A 12,280-nucleotide genomic window follows, 5' to 3' on the forward strand; every position below is an offset into this window, starting at 1 on the left:
AAAAAATGGATTTTGGCAAGGGAACTTTAAAAAACGACAATAATTGATAATTATAAAACGGACAGATTCGGGCTTCAATATCGGTTAAGAATCCAAAAAAAAGAAAAAAAAATAGGCTTTAATATCGGTTGCAACCGAGAAGCTTTAATCACTAAAGACCTTCAATGTCGGTTGCAACCGACAAGCTTTAATCACTAAAGACCTTCAATGTCGGTTGCAACCGACAAGCTTTAATCACTAAAGTCCTTCAATGTCGGTTGCAACTGACATTAAAGGCTGTGTTATTGGTGTTATTGAAGCCCTTTAATGTCGGTTTAAAACCGACATTAAAGCCCGAATTTCTTCTAGTGATAGTAAACAGTCATTATAAAGAAAAGTGACTATTTTTGTGGTTCAGTCTATATGCAAACTCATTGCATAGGATGCCCCCACTCACATGTCTCTACATGAACGATTTATGGATCACATTGTTTGTAGCATTTTACAACTTCTTATAACAACTACAGAGTGGGCTGTATCCAATAGTGTTACCAGGATGAGATATCCAATTTCATCCCTATACTTATTAGACCATTTAGGCTATATACTGTCAACTTGATCCTGTTTATGTCACTACATAAAGTTACAGTATTCAGACTATAGCCATGAATATGTTTATTGGATTTTCATAATAAGATGCAAAATCAACAAATCATTATTATGGATAAATAGAATCACATGTCTTAGCATGAATGATTTGTGGATCACATTGTTTGTAGCACTTTACAACTTCTTGTAACAATGACAGAGTGGGCGTATCCAATAGTGTTACCAGGATGAGATATCCAATTTTATCCATATACTTATTAGACCATTTAGGCTATATACTGTAAACTTGATCCTGTTTATGTCACTACATAAAGTTACAGTATTTAGACTATAGCCATGGATATGTTTATTGGATTTTTATAATAAGATGCAAAATCAACAAATCATTATTATTGATAAATAGAATGTTTAACACGAACTGCGAGTTCTAGGACATTTCCAACATTTTCATCATGACTGTTGGATTGAATAAAATTAGTTCGGTCCAATTTATTATTATTATTTATGCTAAAGTCCAATTGAGCAAAAAAGAAAGCTTAAATTAGCTCAAATGCCCCACCGGCCACTTTCGCTCCTCTACCATATTCATAGATTCATTCTTTGGAAGTTAGGAACGTGACTCGATAGCGCAGGCATAAGACCTTTGAATGCAACCCAAATTCAATTAGTTGGGCCCAGGAGTCAAGTCCATGGACCAAGCAAGCTGATACCCACAAAGCCCACATGAGAACTCTAAGTTCTCTTGGTGAGAAAATTCTACACTCTTAGAGAGTCTAGAGAGAATCTCTCAACAATCAGAAGACTCCCATACTTGCACACTCCTTGAAGACATAAGTCTCCTGAAGATATAAAAATTATTCTAAGACTTTAACATAAAGAACATCACGTGCTCCACTCCCTAAGTCAAGCGTATGCATTCAATTGAGAGAGAATCAAAGGATCAAATACTAGAGATTGAACCATATCGGCATCAAATCTACATCAATATAAATTCAATTCCACGAAACATGTTTTTTTCGAAATCTTGTGCTAACAATAATAATAAAATATTCATTTTTATTATCATGGTTAGAGAAAAACACATTTCCCCTTCCTCCCCTTCCTTTATCTAGCTTTGACCTCAATGTTGGGATGAGGTATACACTGATTTGATATGCTTGCTACACAAACTCTAATGCTCAAGTTAGATTAAAGTTTAAAGAATGTGCCAAGCTTTTGGAGAATTACAATTTGGTAAGAGATCATGAATCAATCTCAATAACTCAATGAAACTCTTATCTCTCCATCCAAATTTAACTTTCAAATTATATAATCTCACCAATGTAGATATTTTGAGAAAATTCTTACCGTTTGAGTAGAATGGTTTTTTGACATCATCTAAAAGTTCAAAATTTTTGGATTTGTCGCTAAAATAATTGTATGCGGCCTCAAATATTCCTACTGTGTCATTAATTTTTTTTTTTGGATCTCTTACTATATTCACATTTAGAGTCTTTACACCGATCACACACTTCAAACAAGGACAACTCATGACAATTAACATATTTGATTATTGTAGTCTATTTTCAATAAACATCTCAACTAATAAACCATACTCTATTGATATTCTACAGTTTTTTCATTCAAAACTTATCCAGAATGGTATAATATGTGACTTATTCTACCAAAAAGACAACAATAACAAAGAACAATGGTTACTTAAGATTGCGAACTTATTAATTAGGTATTTTTTTTAGGGAAGAATATAATTGAAAATAGACTATGATTGTGAGCAATTGGTTACATAACTGAACTATCATGGAGTTCATTATTCACCCAAGTTCATGACAAAGGCCAACATCATAATATTTTGGACACTAACCATCAAAGTTGGGGGTGTGGTTTAAAACTAACGAAGAGTTTTGAAACTTGTTGATAAAATGAAGTTACAAGCCACATCATTCATATACAAGCACCTCACAAGACGAGGACAAAAAACCTTTGAAAGAAGTTTCTTAGAAACATGAGAGCAACATACAAAATGAATTCAATCATACCTACAATATCCTAAAACAAACGAGACTAAATAAAAGTGGATAACAATTTAGTCGATCTAAGCTACTCTAATGAACTTATACCAAATTTAAAAGAAAAACTTCTCCACGAATACAATAAATAGATTTAAATAACTCAAAATTAAGAAATAAAAAAAAAAAACACTTTGAAGCAAATAAATGACTAAAATATGAAAATGGAAGTAGAATCTAAGAAGATTCTACTCAGATTTGAATAATTCACGAAGAACGACGGCTAAATTCGTTCGAAACTAAACAATCCATGAAAAATGACGAGACTAAACCCATGAAGGAGGGGTGGCAGTGAGTAGGGGTTACGTTGAGAGAGGCACCAAGCCAATTGAGAGAGATCTAGATAAATAAGTCAAACTAGAAATCAAATCCAGAGGGTGGCACTTGATACTCAATCCATTGTAATGAAACTTGATACCGTACATTTACGATTTTACATGTTCTAAAAATTATGTAATAAAATCCTAATTGAGAGTGCAAATTGATTTATTTATGAAAATTTAAGAATTTAATCGATAAAATTATAAGTCATACAAAGTTTATCCAAATAAAACGTAATGAAGAGTACACTACATGAAACCTGGACTTCGATGGGTTGAAAAAAAACATGTCAATTTCTTAAAAAGAAAACGGATCTTTAATGTCAGTTTTAAATTGATATTGTAGGTATACCTATAATGTCGGTTTAAAATCGACATTAAAGATCTGCCTTTTTTTTTTTTTTTTCTTCGTTTCAGCATTCCTTCACACCATCCCGTTTGCTCGCCGGCCACTGCTCATCTGTCTACCTCCAGCCAGACGCCGTCGGCTGTAGTCGTCCATCATTGGCGAGGCTTCTCTTCTTCAATCTCTCTCTAACATCTTTTCCTCTCTCACAAATCTTATATTTGTCCAGATCTGGTAGTCGGCTGTGGCACCACCATCAGGTCCCCGTCAGTCGTGGGTTGTTGCCGTCGCCGTCAGTCTTGCCTTCGCCGTCTTTGTGGGTTTTCGCCGGAGTTTCTGTTGGGTAAGGATTTGGTTATATATATATATATGAAAGATTAGATTTTGGAAGAAAATAAATTAAATCTCTCATCCTCACCCGTACAAACCCCCACTCACAATCTTCTTCTTTATTTTCCTATTTTCGCGTTTCCCCCTCCCTCCCTGAGCTCTCTCAATATTTCTAGACGCCACCTCTCTCAATCTTGCTGCGCCACCACCTTTCTCGACTTCATCTCTTTCAACCCTATCACTATGTCGCCACATAGTGAAAACTATGTAATTTCGTTCTCAGGTAGATTATCGAGATTTGCGGATGAGATTGCAAGGGAAGAGAAGGCTCAAGTGTTTGTGATTCGAATAGATGCTTGGACTCGAGGAGTGTGAGGGAAGCATTTGAAGGTGTATTGTCACTGGGATTTGTAGAGGTTTTAATTTACGATGCAAATCAACAAATTTGAAGGCAAACCACAAAATTTATCGATGTTTGTATCGATTTATTTGAGAAATATTTGGCTGTTTCTTCAGTGGGTGCTTTCCATTGCTCCCAACAGGTACACACACATTTTCATTTCCTTCATTTTTCCCAGAAAATCAAACAAAAAGGGGATTTAGAACAACAATTTATTTTGGAAAATTGTAGGTTATTCCAGGGATGGTGGAAAGAGGAAGATGTACGATTCTCTTTACAGGCTGCTCAGCTTCTCTAAATGGCGTTGTTGGTTTCTCTGACCTATATGAGTTTTGCATGCTAAAGGTTTTCTATGTTTCTGTTGAGATTTACTGTCTTTTTAGCTGAGAGAGGATATTTTGTACATCATAAGACCTCTACAACCAAATAAATTTGGCAAAACCCTGGGATAATAATTGTAAAATTTGTTTTTGATTTAGGACAGGCTGTGGAAAATTTGCATTAAGGGCATTGTCTTAGTGCTTGGCGAGAGAGCTTTAACCCCTTGGAATACACGTCGCTCATATCATCATTGATGGTCTCATTGGCCCACCAAGGTTTTCATTAGAAATTAGTCTTCATTAGAATACACCAAGAGTTTCCTATTTCTCTCAATTTTTCGTTTGGCTAGTAGACATGTTTATTTCCTGAAATGATCCTCCACTTATCAGGTATTAGACACTCATTAGAAAGCTCTAGCTCTCTCTATTTTATCAATGAAAAGTATTGTTTCCATTTAGGAAAGAAAAAAACACACATCCCCTAATTTCGTTAGTTAATTTTGCCTTTAAAACCTATGTGTCTAGCATTTGAAAGCTTCATAAAAAATCTGAATGGGGGATCAACATAGTTAATTTTGCCTCTGCTTTTTGCAACACTTGCTTTGCTCATTTCTTGTCCATCTAGTCATAGCCATTTAAATTGTTTGTCTCATGATTTTCTATGCTCTAGTTTGATGTTAAATTTTTGTATCTGAGTGCGAGGATCAAGTTTTGGAGTTTCATATTGCATTTTTGAGATTCATGTTTCAGTATTCTAGTTGCTAGTTGGGTTGCTGCCATTTTTTGATAGTCTAACCATATCACAATAGGAAAAAGACACTTAAGAAAAATATTTACATATTTAAAGTTAAGTTTGTTATGTGACATCATTGATCAAGTCACAAGACTATTTTAGTGCAGCCTAGCTAACAGTCAAGTATTACTCTTTCACTAATATATGACGTTTTGTATTTTGGGAAATGCTGGACGTATTATACTTGACCATGGGTCAATCTCAACAATCACATGCAAGCTTGGTTAATTTTATTGCAAGTTCAGTTCTATTTTATGTCTAAGCTGTCAATCCATTCAGTGAACTTGAAGATTTGGTGCATCCATTACCTATGCGATATGCTGAATTAAAGTGAATATGAAATAATTTGCATCTATTTTTAGTTGCAATCGTCCTCATAATTTAACAAAATGGTTCTTTTGTAACACCCTCATCCTTAAGGGATACCTTTAGAGGTAGAGAGTAACTTGGAGTACAAGCCTTGAGAGGAGAAGTTTTGCTAAGTCTCTAAACTATGCTTTAGAATAAGAAAAATTTCTAAGTGTTGGAGGCATAGAAGTTTGGGAGCTCAAAATTTGGCTACGTGTCCAAACTATGCTATGAGAGTAAGAGTTGAGTCCATAGCATAGGAAAGAGGAAGAACTTAGATGCATAGGGGCATAGTAAACACATCCTAAGGGAGTTTTTGACAACTTTGGATGGTTAAGGAAAGAAGGAAACTATGCTATGAGGGGACTTGAGTGAACTATGCATTGGACAACTAGGTGGGCGCGTGGGATACCCTCATGGACGCATAGAGAGAGCTTGGTGAACACATAGGGCACTTGGAAGGAGAAAATTGGCCAAGTGTTGGAGAACATGAGGCACCACAAGAGGAGAAACCCTAAAGAGGGAAGGGTGAGACACATGGATGAATCAATTGGCACATCCAAAGCCATATGGGTGCATCCTTGGAAAGGAAAGTAAGATGAAGAGAACATAAGGCTAAGTCCTTGAGTATGAAAGGTAGACTATGCATAGAAAGAGAAAATAGAAGTCAAAGGAGAAAGGAAGAAGAGGAAGAGTTGGCGCATAGGGCAATGATGGGTGCATGAAAACTAGGTTGGCGCATGGGAGGACTTATGCATTCCATTAGGACTCTAGGAGGAGCAAGATGAAAGCAGACAAACCCTTGGGAGAGAGTTACACCAAGGAAAACCTAAAACCCTAGATGGACACAAGGTTGAGGAAGATGCACGCATATTTGAGGAACATGGGCGCATGCTTGTGGTTAGAGACTCAAGAGGAAGCTATGAGTTGAGCTAAGGGCTGAGTTGAGAAACCAGACAACCAAAACTAAGGGAGCATGCGTTGGGAATATCACCATGAATGCATGGGGGAGGTGTTGGTGTTAGAACCAAAGTACACGTACCGGAAGCACAACGGATCAATAAGTATTCTAATTCATTAATTTTGGCTATAAATTAAGCATGCTCATAAACTAATAAGAGGATTTCATGACATACCTTTGTGGAATCACTTGAATCTCAATTCCAGCTACAAATCTTCTCCAAATCGACTTGTGAACCACCTCAAGGTCTTCCCTACTATTCTCTTGGTGCCTTAGATTGAGTTGTGGGACTCAAAATAAGCTTGAATAAAGAGAATTTGGAGAAGAAGACACTGCTGCACCAAGGAAGAAGACCTTCTTCAACCTTAAGTTCTTTAACAAAAACTTATCAATTGCATCAGTTGCATGCTCGATTACATAGGAAGCGTTTTGGAGCTGTTTCTTGTTGGTTTTTGTAATAATTAGGCCTTTGTTTGCTTGAAAATGCCAAAATTAAAACCAAATCAATATGTGTTTAGTTATTTATACAAGTGATGTATGTTATAATTAAATAAATCTTGTATGTGCATAAAGTATGTCATGTAGATTTAAAATCCCACCATAGGAAGCATGTCACATGCATTGAAAGTACGTTATAAAATGTTATAATATATAGTATGCATGTTTAGGGTTTCTTTTATTTAATATAAATGTTATATTAAATATTGAATACATTTGATGATTGTTGTGGATGTTTAGCATGTCTAAAATTTTTTAAGTTGTTATAAAATTGGGTTAGACATTTAAAATCCATAACAAAGAACAGTTGCATGCTCACGTAGGTTAATAACCACTTGTTTTAATAGTTAAAATAGGTCGTTAAACTTGTAAAACTAAGGTTACAAACTCAACTGGTATATAATCCTATCTAAGGCTTGAGGTATTTAAGTTGATGATCTACGGAACACCTCCTGCCTGGGGATTATGGTCGAATAATTGAGCGTTGTTAACTGGTTTTATGAGCAATACGTGAGCGATGTAAGGTTTTAAAACTGGTTTATCACATAGACATTGTAGGTTAAATCCAAATATAAACGTTATATATGGATAAACACCTAGACTTAGGTTGTTTAATTAGCCGGAACAAGTCTAAGAAAATATATACCCCGTTTAATGTTAGAATACTTCAGTAGGAGTTTAATAGCATATATGATATGCTATTAGAACACTTCAGTGACAAAAATTAATAACGTATATGATATGTTAGAATATTTTAGTGGGAGATTAATATGTTGGGGATGATACCCTAAACTCTCGTTGTGTCCTATAGTTTGTAAATACTGTATTGAACAAACGCTTGTGATGTAATAATATATGATATTTTTTCACTGTTGCCTATGAAACATGGGATGTTTTATTTTCTTTACCATAAACCAATAAAGTAAGATCTCTGGTTGTCATTGTAACTTAAGCATGTATGTGGAAACATACATGTGGATCATGCCTTAAGTGATAACCAAACTAGTTTGTAGTATATGGATATAGGAGAGAAACCTTATCTTGGTGACACTATGGATGCGACCCGCTTTGTAGAAGAGTTATAAGTATTGTGACTTGCTACAAATGGTCTGAACCTGATCATTCATGTGGAGACATGCGAGTAGGGGTGTTCTATACAAAGGAGTTTGTATAAGACAAGACCACAAAGTGTTATAGTCTCGTTATATAATACTGTTCATGACAGAGACTTCACTTCACTAGTATGACCATAGGTAACATTACCTCAATCCTGAGTGAGTTCGGAACTCCTGCCTTTGAGGGTGGTCATTTGATTTGCATGGGTACGAGTGGCTAGATTGCCGACTCAAACCTACCACTTTGGGGATTCGTTTGACTGGGGAGCTGAGAACTCAGTTACACAAGATAGAATTCACTCATTCCTAGAAGCAGGGTAAGTAGATAGATTGCTCCCTTAAGGGCTGATTCTGGGGCTTGAACGATGTGGCGCCACACACCTTCTCATGGCCCGACAGGTGTCCAGCCATAGTAAGACTATGTTGTATTGTTCATTAGAGGGATCAATGGTACTTAAAAAGTTAGATGTAACTACAGGGGCAAAAAGGTAAATTGGCCCAACTATACTTACGAGCATCTATGAAGGGTTATCGTATTGGTGATTGGTTATATCCGATGGACATAGAAATATATCTGTGGTGAGAAGAGTGCAGCTGTTGGTCTTTAGTGGAGTGCCTAGCTATTAACGGATGGTGGTTCTCGTGGCTAAAGAGTTTAGTCAGCTATTCACGTACCGTTGGAGCTTCGAGACACAGATCCATAAGGTCCCCTTGATAGCTCAATGGATTCAAGTTGAGAATCAGTTTTTGGGTCAGTTTGAAGTGTTCAGATTGACAAGAGGGAGTTTGATTATATATGATATGATTAAACTGGTCAATTATATATAATATAGTTGACATGTTGTATGAGATACATTAATTGACAGAAAAAGGATATAAATATGATTTATTTCTAGTGGTGGAGAAAAGAACTATGGTTTATATGTTGCATATGATGTGATATTAAAACTATATGTTATAAATATAATATGATTATGTTTATTTCTAATTAAACAATTATGAGATAATTGTTGGTGGTTTTCTCCATAATCGTACGTGATAGTGGGAGGTTGCATTCAGTTTTCATAACTGAAGGGTAAAATGAAAGTAGTTTTCATTTTGCAAAGAGATCAGACAATCGCTTAACGAATTGTACACTGCTCATCGTCTAGCTAACGAGAGCATATATGATAGCTCAAGTTTTCCTAAACGATTATGTACACGCGCAATAGAACTAAACGATCATATAGCTTCTTCTAAACAATCATACACGAGAGCGAGTTTTCCTAAACAACCGTCTAAACGATTAGCCCCATTTACTAAACGATCGTGCACCTGTTTCTAAACGATCAAGCACCCGTCTATACAATAGACTTCAAACATCTCCCACTTGTTTGATTGTTGTGTGCAATCGTTCTTTCCTCCTTCCCTCTACCAAATCCAACAGAGCCCACCCTCCTGTATTCTCACTCCGAGAATATCGAGGTTACTGAGTGGTGGTGTCTTCTTTGCTACCTGTTCGTGTAGAAGATCGTTCGGTGGTGAGTGACGACGAGATTTAGTGGACGATTAACTTAGCAGTCACAACGAAAATTAGAGTTATTGGTCTTGTCAAGAGCAAAAGATAATAAGAAGAAGAGTTCTTCAAGAGGTATGTCTCTCGTTCCTTTGTTTTATTATTAATAGCATGCTGTAATTTATTAGTAGATGCATAACTTGTTGTATGTTTGTGAATGCGGTATTTCTGTCACAATGAATTTGGAACGATCTTGCTTCTGCTCATAGATCTTCTTTGATAAGAGTTCCTTCATAATAAACATATATAATATGTTTATTTTTAGCTCTCACGTCCCTAAGAGTTCACGATCTAAATTCATGTTTCACTTCGTGTCACCCTGGGAGTGACCTCCATTCGGAAAGTGTTTACATGAGTCGAGACTTTGGTGAATGGGGAAAGTTGTTCACCTTAAAATCAAATGTGATGTTTTGATTTTAATTTTTCACGTTCTCAAGATGTTCACACTGAGAGGTTCATGTGACACTTCATGTCACCCTAGGAGTGACCTTCATTCGGAAAGTGTTTGCATGAATCATTCAAGGTGAATGAGAGGAAGTTGTTCAATGAAAAATCAAATATACGATATATTGATTTCAAATTCTCACGTCCCTAGATAATTCCCACCGTGAGATCTGTGCAGCACTTTGTATCACCCTAGGAGTGACCTCCATTCAGAAAGTGTTCGTCATGAGATCAAGATTAAAGCGAATGAGGGAAGTAGTTCATAGTAAGTAGGTAAAAGATATGTGTCAACATATCCTACAGTCTCTTCTGTTGGTTTAGACCATGAGATTCTTATGTTTTGCCTGCTTGTCATCTTTAAGTCGACCTTGCTAGTGTTTAATAATGGCTATCCCCTCGGAGGGTTTTAAAATAGGATTCGGAACAACTCAAACTCCAGAAATAGATAGTATTTCTGAAGTCGTTTTCAAATTGACTTTTCAAATTCGGGAGCATCATTGGGGCCGACTTCTGAGGTCTGAAAACAGAGGGTTACACTTACAGAATTACTAAAGAGTTAGTAATCTCTGACAAAAAATGATAGCTAAATGATTATCGAAATATGAGTTATTCTGGAGATAGTATTTAGTTAAGAATGTCTTGCTGTAGTATTGTTGTAAAAATAATCTTGGATATATTATTACTTTGTTACAAACTTGATTGGGTTTAAAAAGCAATTCATTGATAAAATTTGTTTATATTTTTTAGAATGATGAGTTCATTAGTACAATTGTTTGCGTCTGATAAATTGATTGGGGATAATTATGTGAACTGGAAAATAAATCTGAATACTATATTGGTGATAGATGATCCACAGTTCATTTTAACAGAGGAGTGTCCTCCCATTCCTGGGTCAAATGCAAATCAAACTGTTTGAGATGCATACGATAGATGGATCAGGACAAATGACAAAGCCCGTGCCTATATCCTTGCCAGCATATCTGATGTCTTGGCGAAGAAACACGAGATATAGGTATTGCCAAAGAGATTATGGAATCTCTCCGTGGGATGTTTGGACAACCATCATTCTTCCTAAGGCATAATGCTATCAAATACGTTTACAATTACCGTATGAAAGAAGGGGTCTCTATTAGAGAACATGTCCTAGAGAATGATGATTCATTTCAATGTGGTAGAAGTAAATGGGGCTATCGTTGACAAAAGAAGTCAAGTTGGTTTTATTCTAGAATCTCTTCCGAAGAGTTTTCTGCAGTTCTGCATGAACGCACTTATGAATAAAATAGAATATAACTTGATTACTCTACTCAATGAGATACAGGCTTACCAGACTATGATGAAAACAAAGGGTCTGGAACCGGAAGTAAATGTTGCTACTGTTGAGAAGAGAGGAACGTTCTCCAAAAAGCCTGATATAGCTTCTTCTTCACAGATTAAGAGTATTCCTGTTAAGAAGAACAATGGGAAAGGGAAGAAGAAAACTGCTGGTAGAAAAGGCAAGGCTAACGCTGCAGATAAAGGAAAGTATTTCCATTGCAAAGAAGAGGGGCACTGGAAGAGGAATTGCCCTCAGTACCTTGCTGAGAAGAGAGCAGAGAAGCAAAACAGGCAAACTAGTTCCTAAAGATTGCTTGCTGTCCTCAAGATGACCAGTGGCAGATGTTGCCATTGCTATCTGAAGATGATCTTTTCTACTTTTGTTATTGTAATAAAAGTTATTTTGTCTTGTTGTAAAAGAACAAATTGTATATATTTATTGTAAATGAATTGTTCATTAGCAAAACTTATGTTTGTTCTATTGCAAAGCAACTTCTGTTAGAATCAACCTAATTAAAATCCATTAGCAAATATTTAGATATTTAAACCAGCTAGAAATCAATAAAGTCAAGGAGTTATTTAACCTAAAGTGATAAGTTTAGTACACTTGAAAAATTCAAAATGTACAAAATGTGTTAGGTAAAATAAAACCGAAATACTTTGATTGGATCTAAGTATAGAAAGTTTGAGATTTCTAGGACTATTTGATAGAACATGAAATCTAGTGAAAACTTTCTAGTTGTCGTAATTGTTTTCTTTCCAAACATCATTATAATTTTAAGGTATTTCTGAAATCCATATGAGATATGGAGAACTCATAAAAGCTGTTTATGATATGTAAAAGTTGTTTACATAATTCAGAAATCTGAAAAGATCAATATA

At 35.7% G+C, this 12,280-nt stretch overlaps 1 long non-coding RNA gene across 2 annotated transcripts; it reads left to right on the plus strand.

The window, feature by feature from the left end:
* The first annotated feature begins 3,228 nt into the window (after nt 1-3,228).
* On the plus strand, nt 3,229-4,964 carry LOC120068898. 2 transcript variants are annotated; one of them, XR_005479390.1, is made up of 4 exons: nt 3,229-3,663; nt 3,934-4,192; nt 4,282-4,395; nt 4,535-4,963. It is a non-coding gene; the product is annotated as an uncharacterized LOC120068898 (long non-coding RNA). The 2 variants fall into 2 exon arrangements; XR_005479389.1 differs by having other exon boundaries at nt 3,237-3,663; nt 4,282-4,964.
* The last annotated feature ends 7,316 nt before the right edge of the window (nt 4,965-12,280 follow it).

Source organism: Benincasa hispida, unplaced genomic scaffold (genome assembly GCF_009727055.1).
Source record: "Benincasa hispida cultivar B227 unplaced genomic scaffold, ASM972705v1 Contig132, whole genome shotgun sequence".
In the NCBI taxonomy this organism is placed as follows: Eukaryota; Viridiplantae; Streptophyta; class Magnoliopsida; order Cucurbitales; family Cucurbitaceae; genus Benincasa; species Benincasa hispida.